Raw genomic sequence first — 13,976 nt, forward strand, 5'->3', positions numbered from 1 at the left:
AGCACCGCCTAAATGAGCTCCACAGACGGGTGCGAGCGGTGGCGATCAGTGCGGACCTCAGACATGGGTATGGACCACTAACGCTGCCGCCAAAAAGCCTGTGTGCAAGCACAGGTCACTATCCACACACACACCCCCGGAAGCCTGTGCAGCCCACCACTGCCAGGGTCCCATGATTCAGGGACAATTTTCCTGAGAGAACACACAGCACACCTCAGGCTGTTGCAATGTCATGCTGGCCTCTGCTGCTGCAGGCTCGCCCCGCATTCCAATTATGACTACTGTACCCCTCCCTCCCCCTAGTCTGAGTGAGCAAGAGAGCCCTAATCAGCCTCTGCTTTAACCCTCTCCTGGCTGGGTGGGGAACAGACGCCCTCAGGTGACCTACACACAGAGGCGGGGCCAAAACCAAAGCTGAACTCGGGAGCTGTGAGAACAAAGAAGAGAAAGGGAAATCTCTCCCAGCAGCCTCAGGAGCAGCGGATTAAATCTCCACAATCAACTTGATGTACCTGCATCTGTGGAATACCTGAATAGACAACCAATCATCCCAAAATTGAGGTGGTGGACGTTGGAGCAACTGTAGACTTGGGGTTTGCTGTCTCTGCGTCTGATTTGTTTCTGGTTTTGTGTTTATCTTAGTTTAGCTCTTAGTGCTTGTTATCATCGGTGGATTTGTTTATTGGTTTGGTTGCTCTCTTCCTTTTTTAAAAAATTTTTTCCCCTTTTTTCTCTTTTTGTGAGTGTGTGTGTGGGGGTGTGTGTATGTTTCTTTGTGTGATTTTGCCTATTTAGGTTTGCTTTTACCATTTGTAATAGGGTTCTGTCTTTTTTTTTTTTTAAGTTTTTGTTGTTGGTGTTCGTTTGTTTTTTCTTTTTACAAGTGTGTGTGTGTGTACGTCTCTTTGTGTGACTCTGTCTGTTTAGTTTTGCTTTTACCATTTGGTTTGAGGTTGTATCTGTCCGTTTTTATGTTTGTTTCTTTCTTCCTTTTCTCCTGAGCTGTGCAGCTGGCAGGGTCTCGGTGCTCCGGCCTGGTGTTGAGACTCAGCCTCCAAGGTGGGAGAGCCGAGTCCAGGACACTGGACCATCAGAGACCTCCCAGCCCCACATAATATCAATCAGCAAGAGCTCTTCCAGAGACCTCCATCTCAACACTAAGACCAGCTCCAACCAGTGGCTAGCAAACTCCAGTGCTGGATGCCCCATGCAAAACAACGAGCATCTAGACAGGAACACAACCCCACCCATTAGCAGCGAGGTTGCCTACAAGTCATACTAAGTTCACAGACACCCCAAAACATACCGCTGGACACGGCCCTGACCACCAGAAGGTCAACATCCAGCCCCACCCACCAGAACACAGGCACCAGTCCCTTCCACCAGGAAGCCTACACAAGCCACTGAACCAACCTCACCCACTGGGGGCAGACACCAAAAACAACGGGAACTACGAACCTGCAGCCTGCGAAAAGGAAACCCCAAACACAGTAACTTAAACAAAATGAGAAGACAGAGAAATATGCAGCAGATGAAGGAGGAAGGTAAAAACCCACCAGACCAAACAAATGAAGAGGAAATAGACAGTCTACCTGAAAAAGAATGCAGAGTAATGATAGTAAAGATGATCCAAAATCTTGGAAATTGAATGGAGAAAATACAAGAAATGTTTAACAAGGACCTATAACAACTAAAGAGAAAAACAAACAATGATGACAACACAATAAATGAAATTAAAAATTCTCTAGAAGGAATCAATAGAAGAATAACTGAGGCAGAAGAACAGATAAGTGACCGGGAAGATGAAATAGTGGAAATAACTACTACAGAGCAGAATAAAGAAAAAAGAAAAAAGAATGAAAAGAATTGAGGACAGTCTCAGAGACCTCTGGGACAACATTAAATGCACCAACATTCGAATTATAAGGGTCCCAGAAGAAGAAAGGGTCTGAGAAAATATTTGAAGAGATTATAGTTGAAAACTTCCCTAACTTGGGAAAGGAAAGTCAGTCAAGTCCAGGAAGCACAGAGAGTCCCATATGGGATAAATCCAAGGAGAAACACACCAAGACACATATTAATCAAAGTATCAAAAATTAAATACAAAGAAAAAATATTAAAAGCAGCAAGGGAAAAACAACAAATAACATACAAGGGAACCCCCATAAGGTTAACAGCTGATTTTTCAGCAGAAACTTTGCAAGCCAGAAGGGAGTGGCAGGACATATTTAAAGTGATGAAAGGGAAAAACCTACAACCAAGATTACTCTACCCGGCAAGGATCTCATTTAGATTTGATGGAGAAAATAAAACCTTTACAGACAAGCAAAAGCTAAGAGAATTCAGCACCACCAAACCAGCTTTACAACAACTGCTAAAGGAACTTCTCTAGGCAGGAAACACAAGAGAAGGAAAACACCTACAAAAACACACCCAAAACAATTAAGATAATGGTAATAGAAACATACATGTCGATAATTACCTTACATGTAAATGGATTAAATGCTCCAACCAAAAGACATAGACTGGCTGAATGGATACAAAAACAAGACCTGTATATATGCTGTCCACAAGAGACCCACTTCAGACCTAGGGACACATACAGACTGAAAGTGAGGGGATGGAAAAAGATATTCCATGCAAATGGAAATCAAAAGCTGGAGCAGCAATACTCACATCAGACAAAATAGACTTTAAAATAAAGACTATTAAAAAAGACAAAGAAGGACACTACATAATGATCAAGGGCTCAATCCAAGAAGAAGATATAACACTTGTAAATATTTATGCACCCAACATAGGAGCACCTCAATACATAAGACAAATGCTAACAGCCATAAAAGGGGAAACTGACAGTAACACAATAATAGTGGGGGACTTTTAACACCCCTCTTTCACCAATGGACAGATCATCTAAAATGAAAATAAATAAGGAAACACAAGCTTTAAATGACACATTAGACCAGGTGGACTTAATTGATATTTATAGGACAGTCCCCATCCAAAAACCACAGCATACACTTTCTTCTTAAGTGCACATGGAACATTCTCCAGGATAGATCATATCTTGGGTCACAAATCAAGCCTTGGTAAATTTAAGAAAGGTGAAATCATGTATCTTTTCCAACCACGATTCTCTGAGACTAGATATCAATTACAGGGAAAAAACTGTAAAAAATACAAACATATGGAGGCTAAACAGTATGCTACTAAATAACCAAGAGATCCCTGAAGAAATCAAAGAGGAAATCAAAAAATACCTATAGGGCTTCCCTGGTGGCGCAGTGGTTGAGAGTCCGCCTGCCAATGCAGGGGACACAGGTTCGTGCCCCGGTCTGGGAAGATCCCACATGCCGCGGAGCGGCTGGGCCCGTGAGCCATGGCCGCTGAGCCTGCGCGTCCAGAGCCTGTGCTCTGCAAAGGGAGAGGCCACGACAGTGAGAGGCCTGCGTACCGCAAAACAAACAAAGAAAAAAACCCAAAAAACCTACAGACAAATGACAATGAAAACACAGCGGCCCAAAACAGCAAAAGCAGTTCTAAGAGGGAAGTTTATAGCAATACAATCCTACCTCAAGAAACAAGAAAAGTGCTTGCCTCGGCAGCACATACACTAAAATTGGAATGATATAGAGAAGATCAGCATGGCCCCTGTGCAAGGATGACACGCAAATTCATAAAGCGTTCCACATTTTTGATATATGGAAAATGTAAGAATTTAATATAGTCCCTTGATAATGTTTATTAAAAACTAATAGTAAAGTCAAGTATAAAGATTCCTTTACAAGTATATGATTGTTTTATAAAACAAAAAGTTAAAAACAGAAAAAGAAAAAAGAAACAAGAAAAATCTCAAAAAACAACTTAAACTTACACCTAAAGCAATTAGAGAAAGAAGAACAAAAAAACCCAAAGTCAGCAGAAGGAAAGAAGTCATAAAGATAAGATCAGAAATAAATGAAAAAGAAATGAAGGAAACAATAGCAAAGATCAATAAAACTAAAAGCTGGTTCTTTGAGAAGATAAACAAGTTTGATAAACCTTTAGCCAGACTCATCAAGAAAGAAAAGAAGACTCAAATCAACAGAATTAGCAATGAAAAAGGAGAAGTAACAACTGACACTGCAGAAATACAAAGGATCTTGAGAGATTACTACAAGCAACTGTATGCTAATAAAATGGACAACCTGGAAGAAATGGACAAATTCTTAGAAAAGTACAACCTTCCAAGACTGAACCAGGAAGAAACAGAAAATATAAACAGACCAATCACAAGCACTGAAATTGAAACTGTAATTAAAAAGTCTTCCAACAAACTAAAGTCCAGGACGAGATGGCTTCACAGGTGAATTCTATCCAACAGTTGGAGAAGAGCTAACACCCATCTTTCTCAAACTCTTCCAAAATATAGCAGAGGGAGGAATACTCCCAAACTCATTTTAGGAGGCCACCATCACCCTGATACCAAAACCAGACAAAGATGTCACAAAGAAAGAAAACTACAGGCCAATATCACTGATGAACATAGATGCAAAAATCCTCAACAAACTACTAGCAAACAGAATCCAACAGCTCATTAAACGGGTCATACACCATGATCAAGTGGGGTTTATCCCAGGGATGCAAGGATTCTTCAATATATGCAAATCAATGTGATACAATATGGTCAATGAAATAAGTTCTAAAGGAAATAATCTCAATGTATAATATATTATCATCTATCCTTTTGCCATTGGGGATTACAAACTTATTAATATATTAATTTCATGAGTCATATCTGCAAAATAAGACCTTAAAGATAAACATTATAGGCTATTATAATTATTCCATGGAAATGTGTATTCTAAGTCGGCTATTACCAGAAGCATCAATAAAATTGCATAGCTAGAAATATCATTTCTAATATGATTTGTTTCTATAATGGTATTGAAACCATGACATGAAAACCAGATCAATAGAATTCTAATATTTTAAATTGTTTATATCCTCCCATATTTTCCTTTCCCATCCATTTACAATGCTGAAAGTAGCATTGCTGTACTTTCAAAATGAACACACCAACCTAAAAACAGATTTTACTTATGAAAACATGTATTAAGATGGGATGGAAAACAGGGAGGAAAATTACTTGGGGGGAAGGTAGCAGAGAGAAGAGGCAACTTTAATTTTCCTTTCTAATTTTACTTCAAAGACCCGATGTTCTTAATACTAAAGATTCTGTTCTAGCACTTTACTCTCAGCTCTGCTCACATCCGTGCTAGTAACCTAGCAATGTTTAAACCTGCATATGCATGAGGTGGTCACACTTTCCTTACCACCCGATCATCTGTATATCTGCCATTTTTCATCACAACCTTGTTGAGGCCAGCAGCGTTCTGACAGACCGTAGACCCAAAATGGTGTTCACTGCTCAAATTAAAACATGTAAGTAATGTGACAAAGAATCTTTGAGAAACAAGCAGCCATCACTAAGCATCCTCTCTGCAGAAATACTTCTCACCACTGAGTGGCACAGAAAGAGATCACAGATTTAAAAAATGAAAATGTTTGTCTCACATTCATAAAAATTTGTTCTCATGAGACTCATTTCTAAGTGCTCCGTTTAAAAGCATGAGATTGGGAGCACTGAGGACTTATCGGCACTCTCCCAGGGGAATGAAGAATGAAATTAAAGCGAAGATGAGCTGGTCTAATTTTTCAACCCTTTATTTCACTCTAAAATACTTCCATTTGAAGATTTACTAGTGTCTTCTTCATATGGGCCCAAATTCACTGACAGAGGCTCACAAACATGGCGTTGTAACATGTGGTGGCCGGCAGACAAGGTGGCCCCTAGTGATTCTCACCTCCTGGCAGTCAAGCCCTTCGCAGTCCTCTTGCCTCACCTGTAAGGCGAGGTCATAGAAGACACTGAGGCCTCCCTCTTGTTCTCTCTTGAATCGCTCACTCCGGGGGAAGCCAAGCACCATGACCTGAAGAGCTGTGGCCTCCCGCCGATCAGGATCGACTTGGAAGCATATCCTAGCCTTAGCCAAGCGTTCAGGCGACTACAGCCCCAACCAACACCTTGACCGCATTCCCCTAAGAGACGGAGCCAGACCACCCAGCTAGGTCACTTCCGTAATTCCTGACTCTCAGAAACTCTGAGATATTAAATGCTTACTGTTTTAAGCTGCTAAGTTTCGACGTAATTTGTCAGGCAGCAAGAGAAAACTAAGGTACAATACTTCTTTTTCATCCATCACATGTACAACCACTTTGAAGCTCAGCAGGCCTAGAAATGTTAGATGCAGATAGGAAAACACTTTGCAACCCAAATAGGGAGGCAGAAAGTCAGATCTAGACACAGCGAAAGCATGCCTTTGTAATTCCATTTGAAAGACCTCACATGTGTAAACTGTTGCTACTGAAGCCCAGAATGCTGCTACACCAGACAAGGCACCATTAGAGTACTGATAAAGGCTGTCATACAGAAGATGCTCATTACATGAATGACCAATCAGTGAATGAATAAACGCAGCAGGAATGAAAGAAACGGATGATGCCAAGGCTGATGAAGAGTCATAGCACACAGATCTTTATAGTCACTTGTTTGCAATGTTTCTTTCAACCACCAGAGGGCAGGAGTGGCACATTGTTCTTCTTTGACCCACTAGCACTTACAATGCCTAAAGCATGTAGTAGGAAAAAAATATATAAAGTCTGCACAAATGGAGGGACAGAGAAAGGGAGGATGCTTGTTCATAAGTGGGAAGAGATTAAGTCTGACTATAATGCCTCAAAAAGCTTCTTGGAATGTGAGCTGCATTAGAGTACAGGACTTCATATACTAATGCTAATTAGTGCTAATTCATAAATTACATAATTTAAAACTAAATCATAAATGGTATTTTAGATAGAGAATAAGATAAAAAAGCATGGAGGCTGAGAACATCAGACCAATATCAAGGAACACATGACCAGAGCATAGGGAATGTGGTCTGGGACTCAATTTCAATCCAACCTTTTTACTCTTACTCCTTTTCTTCTACCTACTAACTAGAAATGAGTTGGTATTATTCTCTTAGGAAATGTCTCTTTCTACAGAAAACAAGAAATTTAGTAGACTGAATTCAGGCACAGTCTCAGCTCTCCACAGGTGATTATAATCCAACTTTTTTGCTCTATGTAACCCAAACAAGCATCAGTGTGTGCCTGGGAGAAGCTCCATCGATGGCACGTGCAGTGCCCAGAAAGAAATAATCACCCTCTCTGTGGCCAGCCTCACTAACTCAACCCAGAGGGCAGATGTCACAGTGCCCTTGGAAATCTTTTTATCAGAGCAAGTACTTCCCAACTGCCCTAGTATTTTTTTTTTTTTTTTTTTTTGCGGTACGTGGGCCTCTCACTGTTGCGGAGCACAGGCTCAGTGGCCATGGCTCACGGGCCCAGCTGCTCTGTGGCATGTGGGATCTTCCCAGACCGGGGCACGAACCCGCGTCCCCTGCATCGGTAGGTGGACTCTCAACCACTGCGCCACCAGGGAAGCCCCTGCCCTAGTATTTTTAATGTTGCCTTCTAGTAAATAGTTTTTATTGAATTAAATTTTAAAATATCCATCATTTTCTACTGAATTGGAAGCCTACTCCTAATGACAAAATTAGCAAAACCATTTTCCTTTTTCTTCAAGTTACTTAACTTAGCTAGAGCCAGGGACGACTTCATATTTTATTTTATGCAGTCTTTGGCAAGTTATGTTGCTTTTATGGTTCATGGGCTTGATTCCTAGATCTAAGATTTATGGTTGGCAAGAATATTTATAAGCCTATAGAGACAGATAACGAATAAAATGGAATCCTAACATGTCCAAAAGGATATCCTTACTGAAAGAAGCTGAAGGAGATAAATGGGTTAACCCTCGATTAATCTAAAAGGCATTAATAAAAATGTCCCATTCCCCTCATCTACAATAAAAAAAAACCAAAATGTTACACGTATGTTTGTAATAAAGATCAAACTGTCCCAAGAATGACCATTATAAATTAGTTAATGATAACCATACTGAATCTACATTTGTGGGGCAAATCTTACTGATAATAATTGAACAGAGTAAAGCATTTAATTCTGTTCAGTGGGCCTCTACTCATCTGTAAACCCCTGAATCATTTGCAGGATTTAAAATACGTAAGTACATAGTATTCTTCAGAGGAATGAGAGACTCTTAGAGCCTCAAATGACAGAAAATCCAATTCAAAAGAACTTAAACAAAACAAGGGAAACTTATTGGCTTAAAAAATTGAAAAGTCCAGGAATCGATCCAGAGACTCAACTCACACGATAAAGGGGTGTGTGTCTGTCTGTCTCAGCCCCTCACCCCGCTCCCTCCCTGAGTCTCCTGTCCCATGAGGACAGCTCTAAGCTTACACCTTTACAGCTTCAAATCCAACCAAAGAGATTCTTTTCCTCCAGAGATTCAGCAAAGTCCCAGGGTCAAGTCTCACTGGTCCAGTCACATCACGTGCACATTCCTAAGGTCAGGTGTGCATCAAATACAGGGCAAGACCAGGCCTGAGAGCCAGCAGGGAGTTATTTCCCAAAGAAAATGCAGGTTAGATTGTCAGGAGAAAGAGGACGATGGGCAGGGAACAAAATAAAGAGACACTATCGACGTCTGTACACGGCTTCAAAGAGGCCCCTGGATGCCCTCTCCAAAGTCAAGAACCAGTGTAAAAAAGGCTTAGAGAAGAACAGGCACATTTCTAAAACGTTACCTGAAATCTAAGCTTGCACGATACTGACTGGAGGCCTAACCACAGCCGGTGCCTTCCTCGTCCGAATCCACGTGGGGGCGCTGCACCCCGTCCGCAGACGCCGCGTCACCTCTTCCCGAAGCAAGGGTCTGGCTTCTGACTCTGAGGTTCCGGGCACCTCTCTGACTTTCTCAGGCATTCACTCCCCAGTTTCCTCCCCTCTTTTTCTACCTTATTCTATCACTAATCTATCTTTTCTGTCACTTCTATTCAAACGAGTCTCAAATATTCACCTCCGGACCAAAAACAAATAATAATAATCCTTATAAAAATTCTACTCCCACATTTAAAAAACCAAATATACACCTCAGAACCTAAGTACCGCGCCCCAAATATCCAAAACAAACATCTCTCCTTTAAAACCCAGCCCTTCCTCTCTCTCAGTTATCTGTGTGAGAAAGACTCTGATCACCTGTGCTTCAGGATTCAGCTCAAACATCACATCTTCCTTCCGTGACGCCGTCCCTCCCTGCTCCTGCCCAGGCTGGGGTACTGCTTTCAGGGCACCCCGCCCGCTGTCACAGTATTTATCCCGTTTCACCGTAATGACTGGTGTACTTCCTGAGTTCCCACCCCAGACTATAAACCAACAGCAAGGGCGCAGCTGTCTTACATCTGTATCCAACAGGCCAAGCAGAGCGGCTGGTACATAGAAGGTTCCCAATGAATGTTTTTGTTTTTTTGTGTTTTTCTTTCTTTCTTTCTTTCTTTTTTTTCTTGCGGTACGCGGGCCTCTCACTTTTGTGGCCTCTCCCGTTGCGGAGCACAGGCTCTGGACGCGCAGGCTCAGCGGCCGTGGCTCACGGGCCCAGCCGCTCCGCTGCATGTGGGATCCTCCTGGACCGGGGCACGAACCCGTGTCCCCTGCATCGGCAGGCGGACTCTCATCCACTGCGCCACCAGGGAAGCCCTGGTGTTTGTTTTTAAGACAAAATATTTCTGGTATTTTATTTCCTCTTCATTACTTGGATTTTGATGGAGATACAAAGTGACACTGATTCAATGTAAAGAAGGCATAAGAAGTTTGATGAGGAAACGAAGAGTCCGTCTAATTCCACTTCATCTTGCTATGGACAGAGTACTCGAATTAGGATAAAAGTAAATTTCAACTGCTATTACTAATTATAAGCAAAACTACAAATCACGTATACATGTATTTCTTAAAACTACCCTGTACCACAGAAATTGTCATTCATTTTAAAGTTCCCATATACAAAAATTTTGCAAGAAGCTGAAGCTTCTTCCTTTTGGGGAAAGATCAACCTCTAAGAATACAACACAATCAAAACATTAAAAATGTCAGAACTATTTCTCTCACTGGCAATAATAACAGAAAGTAAGTAACAGCTTGGATGGAGAAAAACAAATCTGCTTCAGAGCTCAAACTCCAGAAATGTAAAGAAAAAGTGCCCTCATCTGGCCAAACAAAAAACTTAACGTTTTAGATGCTCGTATTAACGCCTGTTCAAGTGTAATTTACAGGGCTTTAATTGGTGTATAAATAAATCTGAAGATTTAAAAAAATAAGTAGCAAGCCAACAGTATAAATTTTTTTCCTGCTTTTTACAAATATAACTATTTGCTGTTCAAAAACAACTATTTAAACCATAAAATACAAAGCAAATTATATAATATGTAGTCTCTCACCAACCAGATATATTAGAAATGTATTAGGAAGAAAATAGTTACCAGTCCTCTTATTTGCAAATCATTAATAATAAAATGGCACACATAACTTTACATTCTGATGACAAGGCTGATTAATGACTGCCATATGCTATTATCTGGAAAAAAATATCTTTGCACAACTTAAGAGTTCAGAATTTTCCTTCCTGAGTACTTCTAAAAACTAACATGCCACCTCCAGTTAAACTACTTATATTATCAGATTGACATCTCTGCCAAACAGATCTGTCTCTGCCAAACAGATCCAACAGATCCAGCAAATGAAAATAAAGCTTTCAGCTGTGCTGTGACACAAACGTTACCAATGAAATGCTAGCGGCGAGTAATCCTGTCATTAACAGTAATGATGATGACAATAATAGTACTGATAGTACTAGAAATTGCTTAAATGGTAGCAATTTGCAGGCACGGTGGCACTGCAGGGGTAACAGGGTACCCCCCCACCAAGATATCCACGTCCTGATCACCAGAACCCGTGATTCGGTTACTTCACTACCTTACATGGCAAAAGGGACTTTGAAGACGTGGTTAAAATGGGGAGACAAGACGGAGAGATTGTTCTGGAGTAGCCGGGTGGCCCGATGGAATCACCGGGGCCCTTAAACATGGAAGAGGGAGGCAGAAGAGTCAGAGGCGGGGTGGGGCCATGCAAGAAGGCTGGGAGAGATGCAACACTGCTGGCTAATTTTTACAACAGTAAAGTGTGTCTAATTTTTACAACAGCAACATAACACTAATACACTGAGCTAAACTCAGTTACTCCTCATGCTAGTGAGGGTGGTACTACTACTAATCCTACTTTAGCAGAAGGAACTTGAGACTTAAAAAGACAGACCAGGGGCTACCCTGGTGGCACAGTGGTTGAGAGTCCGCCTGCCGATGCAGGGGACACGGGTTCGTGCCCCGGTCCGGGAAGATCCCACATGCCGCGGAGCTTATGGGCCTGTGAGCCATGGCCGCTGAGCCTACGCGTCCGGAGCCTCTGCTCCGCAGCGGGAGAAGCCACAACAGTGAGAGGCCCGTGTACCGCAAAAAAAAAAAAAAGACAGACCAATTAACTTGTCTGGGGTCACACAGCTAAATAATCTTCAGACTTGGGTTTGTCTATCTGATACCAGCATCACGCAAGGATGATGTCCATCTCGATCTTGCCTTCAATCTGTAAGCACAGTACTTGGGGCCTCTCGGTGCCGAATGGGCTCCACGAATTTCTCCCACCCTCACTCTCCCAAGGGAAAGTGATGATGTAAATAGTTTCAAACAACAGTAAGTGGAAACGACATCTTCCTCCCACTTACTGTTGTTTGAAACTATTTACATCGTCACTCTCCCTGTTCAACCAACCTTTGACTCATTCTATCTTCTACCTTCGACATCCACTGTGACCACGCTGAAGCAGAACAAATCCCTTGGATAAAAATAATACTCTAACTCACATCCTATTATCAGCTTCAGTCATGTAATGTCTCACTTGAAAGCTTTCAGTTCTCCAGAATATAATCAAGTAAAACCTAAGTTCCTTTTTAAGAATCTGACTTTTTTTTTTTAAAGAATCTGACTTTAGGAATCCTTTCCGGATCTCAAAAAGATCCCATCTTACCTTTCCACCTTGTACTACTGCCTCAAAACACTGCAAGACCCTTTCAAATGCAGTCTTTGGGCCCATATTTTGCCGCTGTCTCACTTCCATATCCTTTGTTGTTCCATGATATTCATCTAGACTGTGCATCTATCAAAAACCATGCCCCCCCCCCCGCAAAAAAAAGTAGTACACCAGCCACAAAGTCCTCAAAAATTCTGCTTGTACCAGTCATCAGTCCCTGCCTTGCCCAGCTCCATTTGGCTTTGGATACTAACGATCCACTTAGGCTAAAGGAGGTGGTAACGTCATCTCTTAGGTCAGACACCCTGGATCCAAATCCTGGCTCTACCACCTCCCAGCCTTGTGATTTAGGGCAGTTGCTCACCTCTCTGGACTAAGCGTCCTTAACTGAAAAGTGGGGAACATAACAGTATCCTCCTCATAGGGCCGTTTCAAAGATTAAATGGCACAAGTAGCTGGCAGCGTAGCTGGTATATAGAGTCTTGATTTTGACTGCAGTTCCCTTCAAGAAGTGGCTTCCTCCTTCAGTCTTAGTTCACTTGGTCGACACAAGTGATATGGCTAATCATTACCTTCCCCTCTCCCAGAAGGTTGGACTTTGTGTCCTATTCCACAGTGCCAAGCTATGCCTCTACTTCCACCAGATGGACCCCAACTCCCAATCCCCGGTACTGCAATACAGAGATCACCACGAAGCAGTACCTCCTTTTACCATCTTCCCCTTTTCCCCTCCTGACCGATCCCCCCACTCCCAGATCAGATCCTTAACATATTTTCTTAAGCACCATTTCATTTATCCACTTAAATACTACGACTTTAACAACTGACGGTACATGAGCTAACCCTTCTAGCACTGGCTTCTCCAGTAAACAAACCCCTTTTCCCACTACTGTATCAATGAAAAAAGTCAACGTGCTGTTATTGTTGTTACTGGTATATGTTCTATTCACCTACACACCTATATTATCTTGTTTACCTACAGGTTTCTTGAGAGCAAGGACTATATAGTAATCATCTTTGAATTCCTCCAGATCTAAACACACTCAGTTTTACTGATTAAGCTAAAGGATGAAATGAGTCACATCCGACCCGCAGTTGTGTGACCAGTCAGCAAAAATATCTTTCTGTTTACCACCCCTCCCCCAACCACTGGTACCAAAACACGAACCCAGGCAAATTTATCCTTGCTTGTAATTATAAATGCCTGATGCCATTTCACTTTCCTCAGGTTTCCAGTGACATTTCTTTACACGACCTTACCTTAATTATCTTAATGTACTAACCTGTTCCATGCATCGCATTTTAAAATACCAAAATAATAATCAACATAGACACATTCACGCTTTCCAGCATTTCCACTTTTAATTACAGTGAGCCACTGTACCTTAAGCCTTCAGAGTCTATACTTCAGTTCTATGAAATTACTATGCTTCATTCAACCGGAGATTTCAAACTTCTTTAAAAGGTAACACAGTACTACTGTTCTACTTCATTTACTCACATGCCTCCCCCCTTTAACCTCAGCTTGGTGCTGAATTTAACTTGCTTGATAATCTAAGCCTAGTTCAAGTCTAACTCATGCCAGTGTTGGTCTGCAGCTATCAGCTGTTCTGCCATCTTCTATTTGGTTATGTTGAGTTCCGGGCATCTCAGGTAAGGAATGAAATTATTTCTTAGAGAGGGAGGTATTCTTTTTAATCTGATATTTTCCATAATATTAAAGAACTAAACTGATTTTTTTTTTCTTTTTACAATTACTACAAGGTAACTAAAAGATTTCTTTCAACTATGTGCCTTTCCATGTGAAACACACAGAACTTTAGAACAGTGGCTCGGAAGCCTGGCTGTGCACTGTAATCATCTGAGGGGTTCTTGAAAAGTAGACCCCCAGGCTCCAC

General features: G+C 41.6%; 1 protein-coding gene and 1 non-coding gene across 18 annotated transcripts in view; one reads left to right on the forward strand and one right to left on the reverse strand.

The window, feature by feature from the left end:
• PLEKHA5 (pleckstrin homology domain containing A5) overlaps nucleotides 1-13,976 on the reverse strand; it is a 237,136-nt gene that overhangs the window by 155,379 nt on the left and 67,781 nt on the right. The window lies entirely within an intron of this gene.
• LOC117314408 (U6 spliceosomal RNA) lies at nucleotides 3,590-3,696 on the forward strand. Its single transcript, XR_004529153.1, has one exon. It is a non-coding gene; the product is annotated as a U6 spliceosomal RNA (small nuclear RNA).

This window comes from Tursiops truncatus, chromosome 11 (assembly GCF_011762595.2).
Source record: "Tursiops truncatus isolate mTurTru1 chromosome 11, mTurTru1.mat.Y, whole genome shotgun sequence".
Classification (NCBI taxonomy): domain Eukaryota; kingdom Metazoa; phylum Chordata; class Mammalia; order Artiodactyla; family Delphinidae; genus Tursiops; species Tursiops truncatus.